Source organism: Chelonia mydas, chromosome 24 (assembly GCF_015237465.2).
Source record: "Chelonia mydas isolate rCheMyd1 chromosome 24, rCheMyd1.pri.v2, whole genome shotgun sequence".
Lineage (NCBI taxonomy): Eukaryota > Metazoa > Chordata > Testudines > Cheloniidae > Chelonia > Chelonia mydas.
Genome location: NC_051264.2, coordinates 2,971,280 through 2,984,681, shown reverse-complemented (window position 1 = coordinate 2,984,681; position 13,402 = coordinate 2,971,280). Strand labels below are relative to the sequence as shown.

General features: G+C 44.9%; 1 long non-coding RNA gene across 1 annotated transcript in view; it reads right to left on the bottom strand.

The window, feature by feature from the left end:
• Positions 1-3,340: 3,340 nt before the first annotated feature.
• LOC122463749 overlaps positions 3,341-13,402 on the bottom strand; it is a 30,043-nt gene continuing 19,981 nt past the window's right edge. Inside the window, exon 2 of the long non-coding RNA XR_006287359.1 lies at positions 3,341-3,937. This is a non-coding gene — a long non-coding RNA (uncharacterized LOC122463749). The remainder of the gene's footprint in view (positions 3,938-13,402) is intronic.

Genomic DNA, 13,402 nt, shown 5'->3' with positions numbered 1-13,402 from the left:
CTGGCTAGCTCACATATAGGGTCCTTTGTTTTCAGTTTGTATTTTATTTAATTTGTCCCAGGAACTTATCAGTGTTTATTACCACCACAACAGAACCAGGTAAAAATCAGTGCAAAAACTATTCATATTTTTTCTGGGTAAATATTGGGGTTTATTTGATTGGACGGAAAGACGGGGGGGGGGAAGTATTCAGTAGATTAATGCTTTGAATTCCATTCATCAATGTGGATTGCTGCAGAACTAAAACAGAAGATAATATAGAATATATTTATATTTCATATTAAACACCTGTGAGTTTAAGAAAATATAGAATATCTCTCTCATCCCCAAATCAAATTTTCCATTTGAATAAAGAGCTTACTGTTGTAGACGTAGAACTATTAGCCTGTAAATATTTACATTTAATAATTGGACCACACCATTTGCATACTCTCAACTTCATCCTTTTCTCCTGTTTTTGTTTTTTTTTATCTTTCGAATGTGTCCTCCTTGTGTTCTGTAATGTATTCTGATACAGACTTTCATTTTCTTCCTATTTTAGTGTGTCAGAGCTTTAAACTGTTATCTGCTAACCGTTTGAAATGTGTATGTGGTGGGCGTGAGATTCACTTCGTTACGTTCATTGCGCACACACCTCAGAGCTTGTGTGTGTATTTGTTTGTTTATTGTGTGTATCTTCTAGACTTACACATAGCTTTACTTCATAAACAGGCCGCTTGGCATATCCACACAGACTAATGTATTATCGTAACACAGTTGTCTCGTGCAATGTATTGTATTTTCCTAATAAAACAAGTTATTTTTTCTATATTTGAATAATACAAAAGAAGGGTGAAAATCAGAAAAAAATGAATAATACTTTTTGTAAACCCCGGGGATTTTTCAGTAAAAATGGGTTTGAACTGAAAACGAAGGGGCTTAATCACAGAACATGGAATTTCAACATGGTATGCTAGCCTACTAATGCTTCCGGCTGACGGAGCTGCTCTTTAGCTCCAGTGCTCAAGGTCTGTGATGTGAGGTCAGCATTGCTAGGTCCAAACCCTGCTGATGACCTGATGCAGAAATTGTTATGCCAGCCCATGCATCCACTGCCAAATGTCCCAGCCAGCTTCCTGGTTTCACACTCTGTGCCCTCCAGGATTCTGATCATGTTTCCTCCCCCTTTCCTATCTCTCCCATCCCCATATAATCATAGAATAATAGAAGTGGAAGAGACCTCGAGAGGTCATCTAGTCCAGTCTCCTGCACTCAAGGCAGGACTAAGTATTACCTTTCTCGACCATTTCTGACAGGTGTTTGTCCAACCTGCTCTTAAAAATCCCCAATGATGGAGATTCCGCAACCTCCCTAGGCAATTTATTCCAGTGCTTAATCACCCTGACAGGTAGGAAGCTTTTCCTAATGTCCAGCCGCCCTGGCTGCAATTTAAGCCCATTGTTTCTTGTCCTGTCCTCAGACGTGAAGGAGAACCATTTTTCTCCCTCCCCCTTGTAACAACCTTTTATATACTTGAAAACTCTTATCATGTCCCCTCTCAGTCTTCTCTTCTCCAGACTAAACAAACCCAATTTTTTCAATCTTCCCTCACAGATCATATTTTCTAGACCTTTAATCATTGTTGTTGCTCTTCTCCGGACTTCCTCCAATTTGTTCACATCTTTCCTGAAATGTGGCACCCAGAACTGGACACAATACTCCAATTGAGGCCTAATCAGCACGGAGTAGAGCGGAAGAATTACTTCTCATGTCTTGCTTTTAACACTCCTACGAATACATCCCAGAATGATGTTTGCTTTTTTTGCAACAGCATTACACTGTTGACTCATATTTAGCTTGTGGTCCACAATGACCCCCAGATCCCTTTCCGCAGTATTCCTTCCTAGGCCATCATTTCCCATTTTGTATGTGTGCAACTGATTGTTCCTTCCTAAGTGGAGGACTTTGCATTTGTCCTTATTGAATTTTATCCCATTGACTTCAGACCATTTCTCCACTTTGTCCAGATCATTTTGAATTTTAATCCTATCCTTCAAAGCACTTGCAACCTCTCGCAGCTTGGTATCATCCGCAAACTTTATAAGTATACTCTTTATGCCATTATCTAACTCATTGAGGAAGATATTGAACAGATCCGGTCCCAGAACTGATCCCTGCCGGACCCCACTCCTTATGCCCTTACGGCATGACTGTGAACCATTGATAACTACTCTCTGGGAACAGTTTTCCAACCAGTGATGCACCCATCTTATAGTATCTCCATCTAGGTTGTATTTCCCTAGTTGGTTTCTGAGAAGGTCATGCAAGAAAGCATCAAAAGCCTTACTAAAGTCAAGATATACCACATCTACTGCTTCCCCCTATCCACAAGGCTTGTTACCCTCTCAAAGAAAGCTATCAAGTTGGTTTGACATGATTTGTTTTTGACAAATCCATGCTGACTGTTATTTATCACCTTATTATCTTCTGGGTGTTTGCGAATAGATTTCTTAATTTTTTATTCCATTATCTTTCTGATTATCTCCATTATATTTCTGGTTCTTTCTCTTTGCAATCCTCACAGAAATTACGCAGCCGACTATCCTTCCTCCTCACAAGCCCCATTACTGACAGCTCTCTCAACACCCTCAACTCAACCTGACTATGAAACCACAATCCCCAAGCGGAGCTAAGTGGTGTCCCAAGTTTTTTTGTTTGTTTGTTTTAAGTTTAAAGAAAAGAGTGTAAGAAAACCACATCACAAGAACCGGCCAAAATATTCAACAGAAATATTTTATGGTGAAATAAGGGGTGATAATAAAAATGAAAATGTTGGTGGAAAACTAATTTTGGTCAACCATTTTCTGGGTTTCTGAGGAAAAACCAGAAGTCAGACTGAGTATTTTTCAGCTTTCTGTTTGTTTGTTATTTCATTGAGAAATCGCAAAACATGTTTGCATGAAATTTTGACATTTTTAAAAAAAGAACTCGTGTGAAAAATATATTTTTTCCATGAGCTCTTACCCATAACTCCTCATCAGCTAGGAGGCAGAGAGAAAGGGAGGAAAATAGGACCCAGATAGTCTTCTGGTTAGATTACAGAAGTGAGCCCTAATGTCTCAGAGCTCTGTCCCCGGCTCTGCTACGGACATCCAATGTCACCTTGGGCAAGTCACTTATTCTCTCTCTCTATCAATTTCCCACCTGCAACAGATATAACACACCTCTGCTTTAGAGGGTGGTTGTCAGGATAAATGTAGTAATGTGTGTGAGGAGCTCACAGTGATGGGTGCCGTAGCAATGTCTAGCTAGCCAAGAAAAATAGAGTTGGAAGGTAAAGGAAACACCAGAAGGCAGTGGATACAATAAATTATCATTTTTATTCCAGCATGTCTACAATGAAAGATGGGATGGAAAACAGGCGAATGAATGTACAGCATTATCATTTATTCCTCAGGACCGGTGTATGGTACGGCATGTTTTTGAAGGATGTAAAAAACAATATTTCAGGGATACAAAGCCAATTGCAGGCTATACCAATCCCTAGAGGATACTAATGACTGAATAAATACTCAGGGTACAAGTAGCGTTCTGAAACCCCCCAGAAGCCAAGCCAGGGAGAACATGAGAGAACCATTTATGAAATAAGTTACAAACAGGAACTTGCTAATTTGCTTGACATTTCGTGGCTGTTGATGCTCCTGTGGATACTCATATCACTTCAGTTGTACTTCTGCATAGGCGGGCACTTAGGTGGAGGGCATTTTGGTGGAGGGCACGGCTCTGGGCACTTGGGTGGAGGGCACGGGTCCGGGCACTTGAGTGGAGGGCACGGCTCTTGGCATTTCCTTGGGGGGCACGGGTCCGGGCACTGGGGTGGACACACTGGTGGTGGCAGGCAGGTTTGCTTACACTGCTGCTGATGTTGGTAAGACATATTTCAACAATTTAGGTAAACCTGAAAGGAAAGTAAGAACACAGCCCTTGTGAGCATAAGACAATCTTCCAGTATTTTCCTTCATTGCAACACGAGGTTTTCCAGAAGAGCCTAAGGGAATTAGATGCTCTCTTCTCAGTGAATATCAATAGGATTTAGACTCCTTTGACAATCGCAAGCTAAACCTCGCCTCTCCTTTTTCGGGCATACACGTCATCGGCTCTTACTGGGCAACTGAATATGCCCTGTGAGATTAAGAGAAAATATTCCAGTGAATTGTGCATTGGGGTTACCATTTATTGGGGTTCTGTTATTTTCTGCTGGCAATGGCAACATAGCCGTGCTTCTGAGAATGTATCCCTGCTAGGACTCTGAACGCAAGGCTTTTCATTTGCATGGCTTGAGACCTCTATCAAGAGAGCGGCTGGTTAGGTTAGGTGCCTCTCTCTTTAGACAATAATCATCTGACAGAGCTAGACTGTGGAACTTCCACGTGTAGCTCTGTTCACAGAATGCGTGAGTATGGGTTGCACAATTCAGCCCAAAGTGCTGGACTGATCAGGCACGAAAGCATGAAAGCCAAGCGGTGACAAAATGTTCAAGCTGCACCTTGTGAGAACCCCAAAGAGCCTGAAAGCTCTTACATGAATCAACAGAGAGGAAAGCGCTTAGTGCAAAAGCTTTGTTCTCAAGCCATTCAGCTGCCTTGAGGGGTTTGGAATCAGTACAGAGCAGCATAACCGTTCTCGCGGAATGGTTTGGCTCCTGGGGAAGAACCTGCCTACCTTGTTCTAGTCTCTCATTGAAACTGTTCGTTCAAATCAATAATATAGTTCTTCAATCACATAAACATCTCTGGGGCTACACACACGTCCAGGCAACTGGAAACCTCTGATTAACCTCTGAGAGCCAGAGCCTCAGCTCATGTAAACTAAGATAGCTTTGTTGACTTAAGATAACTCTTCTAATTCCCCCACTTGAGGATCAGGTCCTGAGACTGCAGGACCTCCTGTTTTAATGTCTCTACTCCTTCTTCCCTTTGTCTTCTGGGCTTCTCCTGTCCATTTACCCTGAAATATCTTGTAGTAACGCTAACCCTGAGCATTCCTAGGTCTTTTTTTCTGAATCCCTGAAACTTCTTCCATGACATTTCTTCTTCTGCTACAATTGCCATTTTAATATCAATTGCAGAGTGAAAAAAAGGTTAAAGAAAGCAAGGTGAGACATTCAGCTGAACCACAGACGAGCATGTTGTGGGACATATTTAAGGGGCGTGGTTGGCAGATGCAAACTATTTCAGCAAGCACCAGTGTAAATTGCTTGGAAAGAGGGTTGCCTGTCCCCTTTGGGGGCTGGTCCAGAATGGTTAAAAACCTGCGACTCAGGGTTTGAAATTTTCTTCACTTTTATTTAAACAGAAATGAAAAAACGGCACCTACTCACAGTCTAAAGGTTTAGTTCAACCCCAAATATATTTTGTTTACATTTTCCGTTCACCAAAACTTTTGAACTATTTTGTTTCCTGATCCACCTGAAACACTTAAAAAAATTTTTTTTGCAGTTCCCAGTGAACCAAAAAACCAGTGCTTTGCATTGTTTTGATTTCTGAATGCTTCCCTGAGGAGGGAATGAATTTCAGCTTGTGCTTCAGGCTAAGGACATAATGACCTTCTAGAAAGGACCTTAATCCTCTAACGCAAGTTGCAGAGGTCTGTGTTACAATGCTGAATGCCCCGGGTGCAAACCCTGCAGGAGATTCATAAGCAATGACATGGATATAGTTAATTCCAATCACCAATGCTGGCCAAAGAGTGAAATAATCGATAAATCCCATCTTTCAACAGGACAGTCGTGTTATCATAAATAGATCTCTGCAGAACAAAGGGTCAAGATAATGACCACGGCAAAGGCAGCCTTCAATAATCAGAAAGAGACTTACCTAATTCACCCACAGGACTGAGCGACCAAGAAGCACTGAGAAGCCAAGTGGATTGAGGAGCGCTGTGAAAAGAGACCTTTCATAGTGTTTCTGAGCCCAGTTTCCTGCAAAGCAGGCTCTGGATAGACAGTGTGAGGACATTGTATGTAGCAACCTGAACTTGCTCCACCTCCACCTCCTTAAATTCCTTGATTGAATCATCTTCTTTGCTGGAAAATTCCCAACCTTCTCCCATTTCAAAGCCAAGCAATTCCCTCCTCCCCCCTCCCGCCGCTTTCTGAAAGACGAAATGAAACTAGAGTTGGGAAACAGCATTGGCTGTAACAAACAACTCAGTGCTTTGTTTTGATAATTTTTTTTCCCGTTTTGATTAAATAAATCCTAGAATTCATGGATTTGCTTCAATCTTTGTATTCCTTTCAAATGTTCGTGCCTATTTCTCATTTGAATTGGTCTAGTTATAATATCTAGCCATTGGTTCTTGTTCTGCCTTTCTCTGTTCGGCTAAAGAGCTTGTTTGGCCAGGCTAGATTAAGGATTCACCACAGACTCCTGCTGCTGTGAAGTTTGGGTGCTTATGTTCTGACATTGGCTCTTCACAGAGTGGAACCGTCTCACCATGTCCTGCTGCAACGAGCACAATATTTCTGCCCCTGGAATAGATTAATAGGTTCATGGACTTTAAGGCCAAAAGGGACCATCATGATCATCTAGTCTGACCTCCTGCATAAGACAGGCCAGAGAATTTCACCCTGTTGTGCCTGTATTGAGCTCAACAACTTGTCTTTGACTGAAGCATCTGTCCCAGCAAGGCATCCTGGCTGGATCTGAAGACAACAGGAGATGGGGAATCCATCACTTCCCACAGCAGTTTGTTCCAATGGTTAATCTCGCTCTCTGCTAAACAATGGTGTCTATTTCTCATTTGAATTGGTCTGGTTATAACATCCAGCCATTGGTTCTTGTTCTGCCTTTCTCTGTTCGGCTAAAGAGCTTGTTAGTACCTGGTGCTTCCTCCCGCAGAGGTCCTTTGACACTATAAAATGTGTGACTTCAATTTCCTGCCATGTAGGGCTGGAAGGGATTGGTGAGAGCTGTGAAAAGCAGGGCTGAACTGTGTAATTCAAAAAAGGTGGGGACCTTCCATCACTGATAGCGGCAACAAGCCACAGTGCTTCAAACTGCCACGGACGATTCATTGCTGTCCAGGTTAACTTCTGGTATGAGCGTCATTGATTTCTGGATGCCTGTGAAACTGTTCGGGGTGAAGAATGAAGAAAACCCACCCAAGTCCATTTCTCAGTCTGAAGCACTTATTGCTCTATGTATTGTCACAACGCCTAGGAGCCCAGCCATGGGCTGCTATCCTGTGGTTGTAGGTGCTGTACAAATAGAGAGGAAAAAGACATCCCCTGCCAACAGCTTAGTACCACTGTGTCGTAGCAGAATTCAAGGATTTCACTGTGGTTTTGCCCAGACAAAAGTGGGGAGAAGAAAAGCGTCCGGGAGACAGAACAGTCATTTGTCAGAAATTTGTTTAAATAGGTTGTTTAAAAGAAAAAAAATCCTTTCTTTGGGTTCATAATATATCGCCAAGTCTTTCCATTGACTTGCATGGACCGTGGCGAAGGCCCATTCTGAAGGTGAGGTAATACTGAACTGTACCACTCTGCCAGTCACACATTACTCACCATTGTGACCTGTCTGATGTATCCTTAGTGTGCAGGCGGAGTGTACAGCACCGAGATGGGAATTTAGGTGCGTTCGTAACATTGATCCCAAATCATCTTCTAATTAAATCTTTTCCTCGAATGATGAATGAATACAAGATGTGATGACTCTTTGTGTTCTTCCCATCAGTAGAAAGAGGCAATAATTCGGAAGAAGAATAACAAGGTGGTGCAAGTTTTTAATGTATTTCATTTGGGAATTGAGACTCGGTACCTTGAAACTGAACCTAGATGAGTCAGGAAGTTCATGTTCCTATCTATCTATCTATCTATCTATCTATCTATCTATCTATCTCCAAGACTATTACAGGGAAGTGAAAAGATCTGACAGTATTTCGATGATTCTTCCATAAAGTTAGGTCCATTTCCTGCTGAAGGATTCAGCACTTTGGGATCCATCAGTGAACTTCTGTTGTCCCGATTCAAAGATTAATAGGACTGGTTAAAATAAGAGGCCTGTTTTTCAGAGGTGTGGCGCTCTCACTGATTCCCGTGGGAGTAGTGGGTGCTCCCTGCTCCTTTGGGAAGTTAGGATGTGACTGATACAGCTTGAGCAGAGGAGAGCTTGATTTAGTGAATATGGATTGGGGCTGGGCGACAGGGCAATGCTGGTTTGCCATTATCAGCAGCCCTTCCCCAACCCTAAGGAAACCATGTCCAATGCTGCCCCATGGGGGTGCACAGGTGTAACTGAGGGCAGAATTTGTTTCTTAGGGTTGCATACACAAGGTGCGGGATGGAGGACGGTACAAACGTGGCTTCCTGTTCTCTTTTCCCAATAGCTGCTCAGAACTTTTCAATCAGAACATTTTTTTGACCAAAAATGCTTTTTTGATTGGGGAGGCAGAAATTGTTCCCCAAATCCTGTGTTTTCCTCAATAGAGCAAAAACCTAGAAAACTACAAAAATTTCAAAAACCCAGTCCACATTTTAGACTGGATGTTTTCGTTTTATTCAATTAAGACCCAAAACATTTCATACAAAATATTGATGAAAAGGGAGAAAAATAATTTTGATTGAATTGTTTTGGAGGGAAGAATTCTATTCACCTTTCCTATGGGGAAGGGGGACTCGTTACCCCGTAGATCTATTTAGAGCAGTGTAAGGGACTGTCCTACCTTGAAGTGGCTGCTCCCAGCCCTTATGGATCACCTTGATTAAAACCCATTCCCCCTTCCCCTCTCTTGCCCCCTATTTTCAGGGAAGAGATGGCAGAGAGCACAGGATGTTGGGGGAATTCACCGGCGGACACTTATAGGTATAAGGGAGTCTGAGGCAATGGTGAATCCTGCCCATGGTACGTGTCTTTAGCACCATACGGATGCCATTTTAATGGAGCTGCGCTGATTTATGCCAGCTCGGGATCTGGCGCAGGGAGTTTACATCACAAGAACAGGAACTTCTCAAGTTTACACAAACCTATGAAGTATTGTGAGGATTGGAGAAGATCTGATCAGACCTGCTCTCCAGGCTCAGCAAGGATTCAATGGGAGGAGCGCCAGCAATCGCTATTGCACAAGGCACTACGGGGATTATCCTGCAGGCCGGTGTGCAGAGTCTGAGCCCTGATCTTCTCTGGTCAAGTTATTAGAAGCAACAGGTCCCTGCGATCCTAGAACTCGACCTTCCTGTGTCTCCCAGTGATGCACCCTCGTAAAATGTGGGTTGCGTCTCCATCTAGTGGCTAGATCACAGAACGTGGAATTTTAATCTGGTATGCTAGCCTACTAGTGCTTCCAGCTGCTGGAGCTACTCTTTAGCTCCAATGCTCAAGGTCTGTGATGTGGGGTCAGCGTTGCTAGGTCCAAAACCTACTGATGACCTGTTGCAGAAATTGTTAGACCAGCCCACACCCCCACTGCCAGATGTCCCAGCCAGCTTCCTGGTTTCGCACTCTGTGCCCTCCAAGATTCTGATCCCCTTTCCTCCCCCTTTCCTATCTCTCCCATCCTCATATGGTGCTTTCTCCTGGCAACCCCCACAGAAATTACACAGCCTACTCTCCTTGCTCCTCACACGGGGTTGCCAACTTTCGAATCACCCAAAGCAGAATTCCCCTGCCCCGCCCCTTCCCTGAGCCCCCGCCCCGCCCAACCTCTTCTATGAGACCCTGCTCACCACTCGCTCCATCCTCCCTCCCTCCATCACTCACTCTCCCCAACCCTCACTCACTTTCACCGGGCTGCAGTGGGGGGTTGGGATTCTGGAGGCGGGTGAGAGCTCTGGCTGGGGGTGTGGGGTGGGAGCGAGGGATGAGGGGTTCGGGTTGGGCAAGGGGGTTGGGTGTGGCAGTCTGTGTGGCGTGGGGGCTCTGGGAAAGATTTTGGGCATGTGCGTGGATTCCAGGTTGGGGCAGGAGGTTGGGGTGCGGGAGAGGGTGCGGGGCCCCTAGGCCTGCTGCGCTGCCGACCAGACATTTAAGGGCCCAGATGGCAGTGCCAGTCAGAGCCGTCAGAGTCCCGTTGCGACCGGGCATTCCTGGCATTCCTCACAAGCCCCATGCCTGACACCTCTCTACACACACTCAACTCAACCTCTCTTTGAAACCACAATCCCCAAGCACAGCTGAGCGGTGACAGACTGTGCTGTGTGCCAGGGACATGAAATGTGTATGGTTCAGAGAGGAACAGGCAAGAACAAGAGCTGCCTCCAGATTAAAAGAAGGTGGAAGGAAATGTGTAGCTGATCCAAACCTCCCGCTCTGCTCTTTGGCTCAAACTGATCCTTCCTCCTATTTCTGGTTGTGTTTCAGTCCCAAGAAATCCATAAGAATTCATTCATGAAAGCAAAGAATCCAGTTCTTTATTGAATTCTTTTTTCCAATTTGAATTACATAGATCAGGTGTTACAACTCACACACAGCATTTCCTCAAATAACGTCATTGTCTCTTGTTAAAATAATTAGAATTATCGAAATAATTATTAAAAATAGTGATGCAACCAAGCAATTGAAGAGTCTGTACATGGAGGAGGTTTGGATTGTGAAAATTCACAACCACATAGCTCTGAGGTGTTTCATTTCCGGACACCAAACCACAGGAACCATATAAAAAGGCTCACACCTCAATGATCCTCAATCGCCTTGGCTGCTTCACTTGCTCCCATCGGTGAATTGGGTAAGTCTCCTTCTGATTATTGGGAGCTAACTTTATGGCTGGGATTTCATTTTTTGGTTTCTTCTTCCAAAATATATTACAGCTCACAAGAGGGCTTTCTTTAAGTATCTTGACTTTAATTCACTAATCCCACTGAAGGGCTTCAGGATGGGATTTCAGTCCATCCTCCCCCAGGTTTGTTCTTTCTGAAGTGGTTTGCAATGGCAATGCTCTCTCTGGAGAAGTGTTCCCAAGGGCCCAGCCTCTGATTCTGCTGAATGTTCTGGTGCATGATGCTAATAAGAAAATACAGTTGTTTGTCTTGATTTTGCAAACCCTGAAAACTCCTTTTTCTTTCAGTTTTGCCCACGTCCCAGGAAGATGTCTTACCAGCAGCAATGCAAACAGCCCTGCCTGCCTCCTCCATGCTGTGTGAAGCAGGTCAAGACTAAATGTGTGGATCCCTGTCCGTGCCCTCCTAAGTGCGTGGATCCGTGTCCCTCCTAAGTGTGTGGATCCGTGCCCTCCTAAGTGTGTGGATCAATGGCCATGCCCTCCTAAGTGCGTGTATCCGTGCCCCCCGAAGTGCGTGGATCCCTGTCCGTGCCCTCCTAAGTGCGTGGATCAATGGCCATGCCCTCCTAAGTGTGTGGATCCGTGCCCTCCTAAGTGCGTGGATCCGTGCCCTCCATGCCCACCTCTGCAGCACTGCTGCAAAGAAAAGAAGTTCTGTTAGGGCCCACGGGAACCACCAACGTCTACGGAATGAAAATGAATTGCAGCCCCTTGTGCAGTAGCTCTCTCCTGACTCCACTTGTCTGGCATTCCCCCTGCAGTGTGACGTGTTTCTGGGAATATTTCCAATCTCTGTCCTCACTTTGCAGATTCTTTCTGCTCACAGTATCAAGGCCTTCCCTTGGAATGTGTAACTGACCGACTTTGTACCCCTGGGATATTGCGTATGGGTGGGAGAGAGACCCTGTGTCGCTTGTGCTGTAGAGTGATTGTTGTTGGGAAATTTCCCCGTCTTGTCATGTAGATGTGCAGTAATAAAAGCTACGATCCACGCCATTGTCTGCCTCCTGGTGCTTCATTCTCTTGAGCAGTCACAGGCTCTCAGGCCCAGGATTTCCTTCCTTTTATTTCCTTTTCAAAAGACCCTTCCCTTCGAGAGTAGAGGAACGCAATGTGTTTAGCTTGCGTGGATGTTCTGATGATACGCATAAAGAGGAACGTGGTGGGAACATGTGAGGTTGAGAGCTGTGGTGACATGCTCAGTGAGTGAGGAAAGGAAGTGGCCCAGTCTCCCCCTCTCCCCTTCGCCTGAGGCTGGACCTGGTTCCTCACTCCCCAGAATCCCAGCCTGCCCACCCTCAGGCTGCCTCCTCTCTCTCTTCCGCCACTTCTGGGTGAATTAAAGATGATGTCATATGATGAAACCTCCAAGAATACGCCCAACCCAAACTGTCAACCCTCCTTCTGGGCCTGCTCTGGAAGGAAAGATGGTGGTTCAGGGAGGACCTACTGGAGGGGAACCCCATACGTGCGCCTCTTGGAATGCAACAGGTGTGCTCTGCCTCTGCAGGAATGAACTGAAAACGCCGAACAGAAGCCTGTATTCCCTGCTCTGTGCACCCACCCTCTGCTGCCTCCTATCTCAGTGCTGCAGTGCAAAAATTCCCCCGCTGGGAGCCCAGCGTGCTGGAGGCTCTAGTCCGGGAGACCCCTGAATGGGCCCTGCAGTATATCTGCCACACAATGCAATTCCGACATCATTGGTAGCAATTTGATCGCAGTAGCCCCCAATGACCTGTTGCCTTTGCTCCTGCAGGTAGAAATGGCAGGGGGAAAATGATGTCTTTCAGCATCATTTGTGGCTTCCCATAGCTTTAGTTTGGTTTTTAAAAGACTGTAAATCTTAGATGAAAATGGAGTAAAATCTCACCCCCGCCCATCTTCCTTAGCTAGCCATAAATAAGAAATTTAAGAACACTTACCCTTTATTTTATTTAAAAGTTTGTGAATGCAGGTCCGCTAAGATGAAGCTATGGAAAGACCTAGGCCAAAATTTGGTGCCCTGTTTTGACATAACAAAGGGCTGAGACAACAGGAGAAATATGAAATGTGAAGCCCAGGGTTATCCCATTTGCAGATCTAGCATGACCAATATCACTCGCAGGTCTCCGTGTTTCGTTCTCATCCTCCCCCATCCATGGAAAAACTCTAGTTTCAAAATACTGAAAATTAGGAATAATGCACTTTGCTTAAAAACACCTCTTCTGTTAATTTACATTTCATAAGATGCTCTTAGTGAAGAAACAACCAATGTAAATAGCAAACACCCTGCGCATAGCTGACACAGATAAGATATAGTCAGAGGACTGAAGAGGGAAAGATTTTAGCTCTAGCATGGGTGGGAGAGATTATTCCCAATGTGCCACTGCAGGCCGTATAGATTGGCCTTGCCTGGGCATGCCAGAAAAGGGGACAGAGGTGGGAGGAGGTGGAACCAGCAATCGCTATTCCGCATGCCACAAGGGGGATTATTCTGGAGGCCGCTGTGCAGGATCTCAGCCCTGGTGTTCTCTGATGAAGTTATTCGAAGCAGCTGGTTCCTGTGAGCCTACAACTCAACCTTCCTGGATCTCACAGTGATGCAGCCTCGTAAAATGTGGGTTGTGCCTCCCTCTGCTGGCTAGCTCACATATAGGGCCATTTGTTT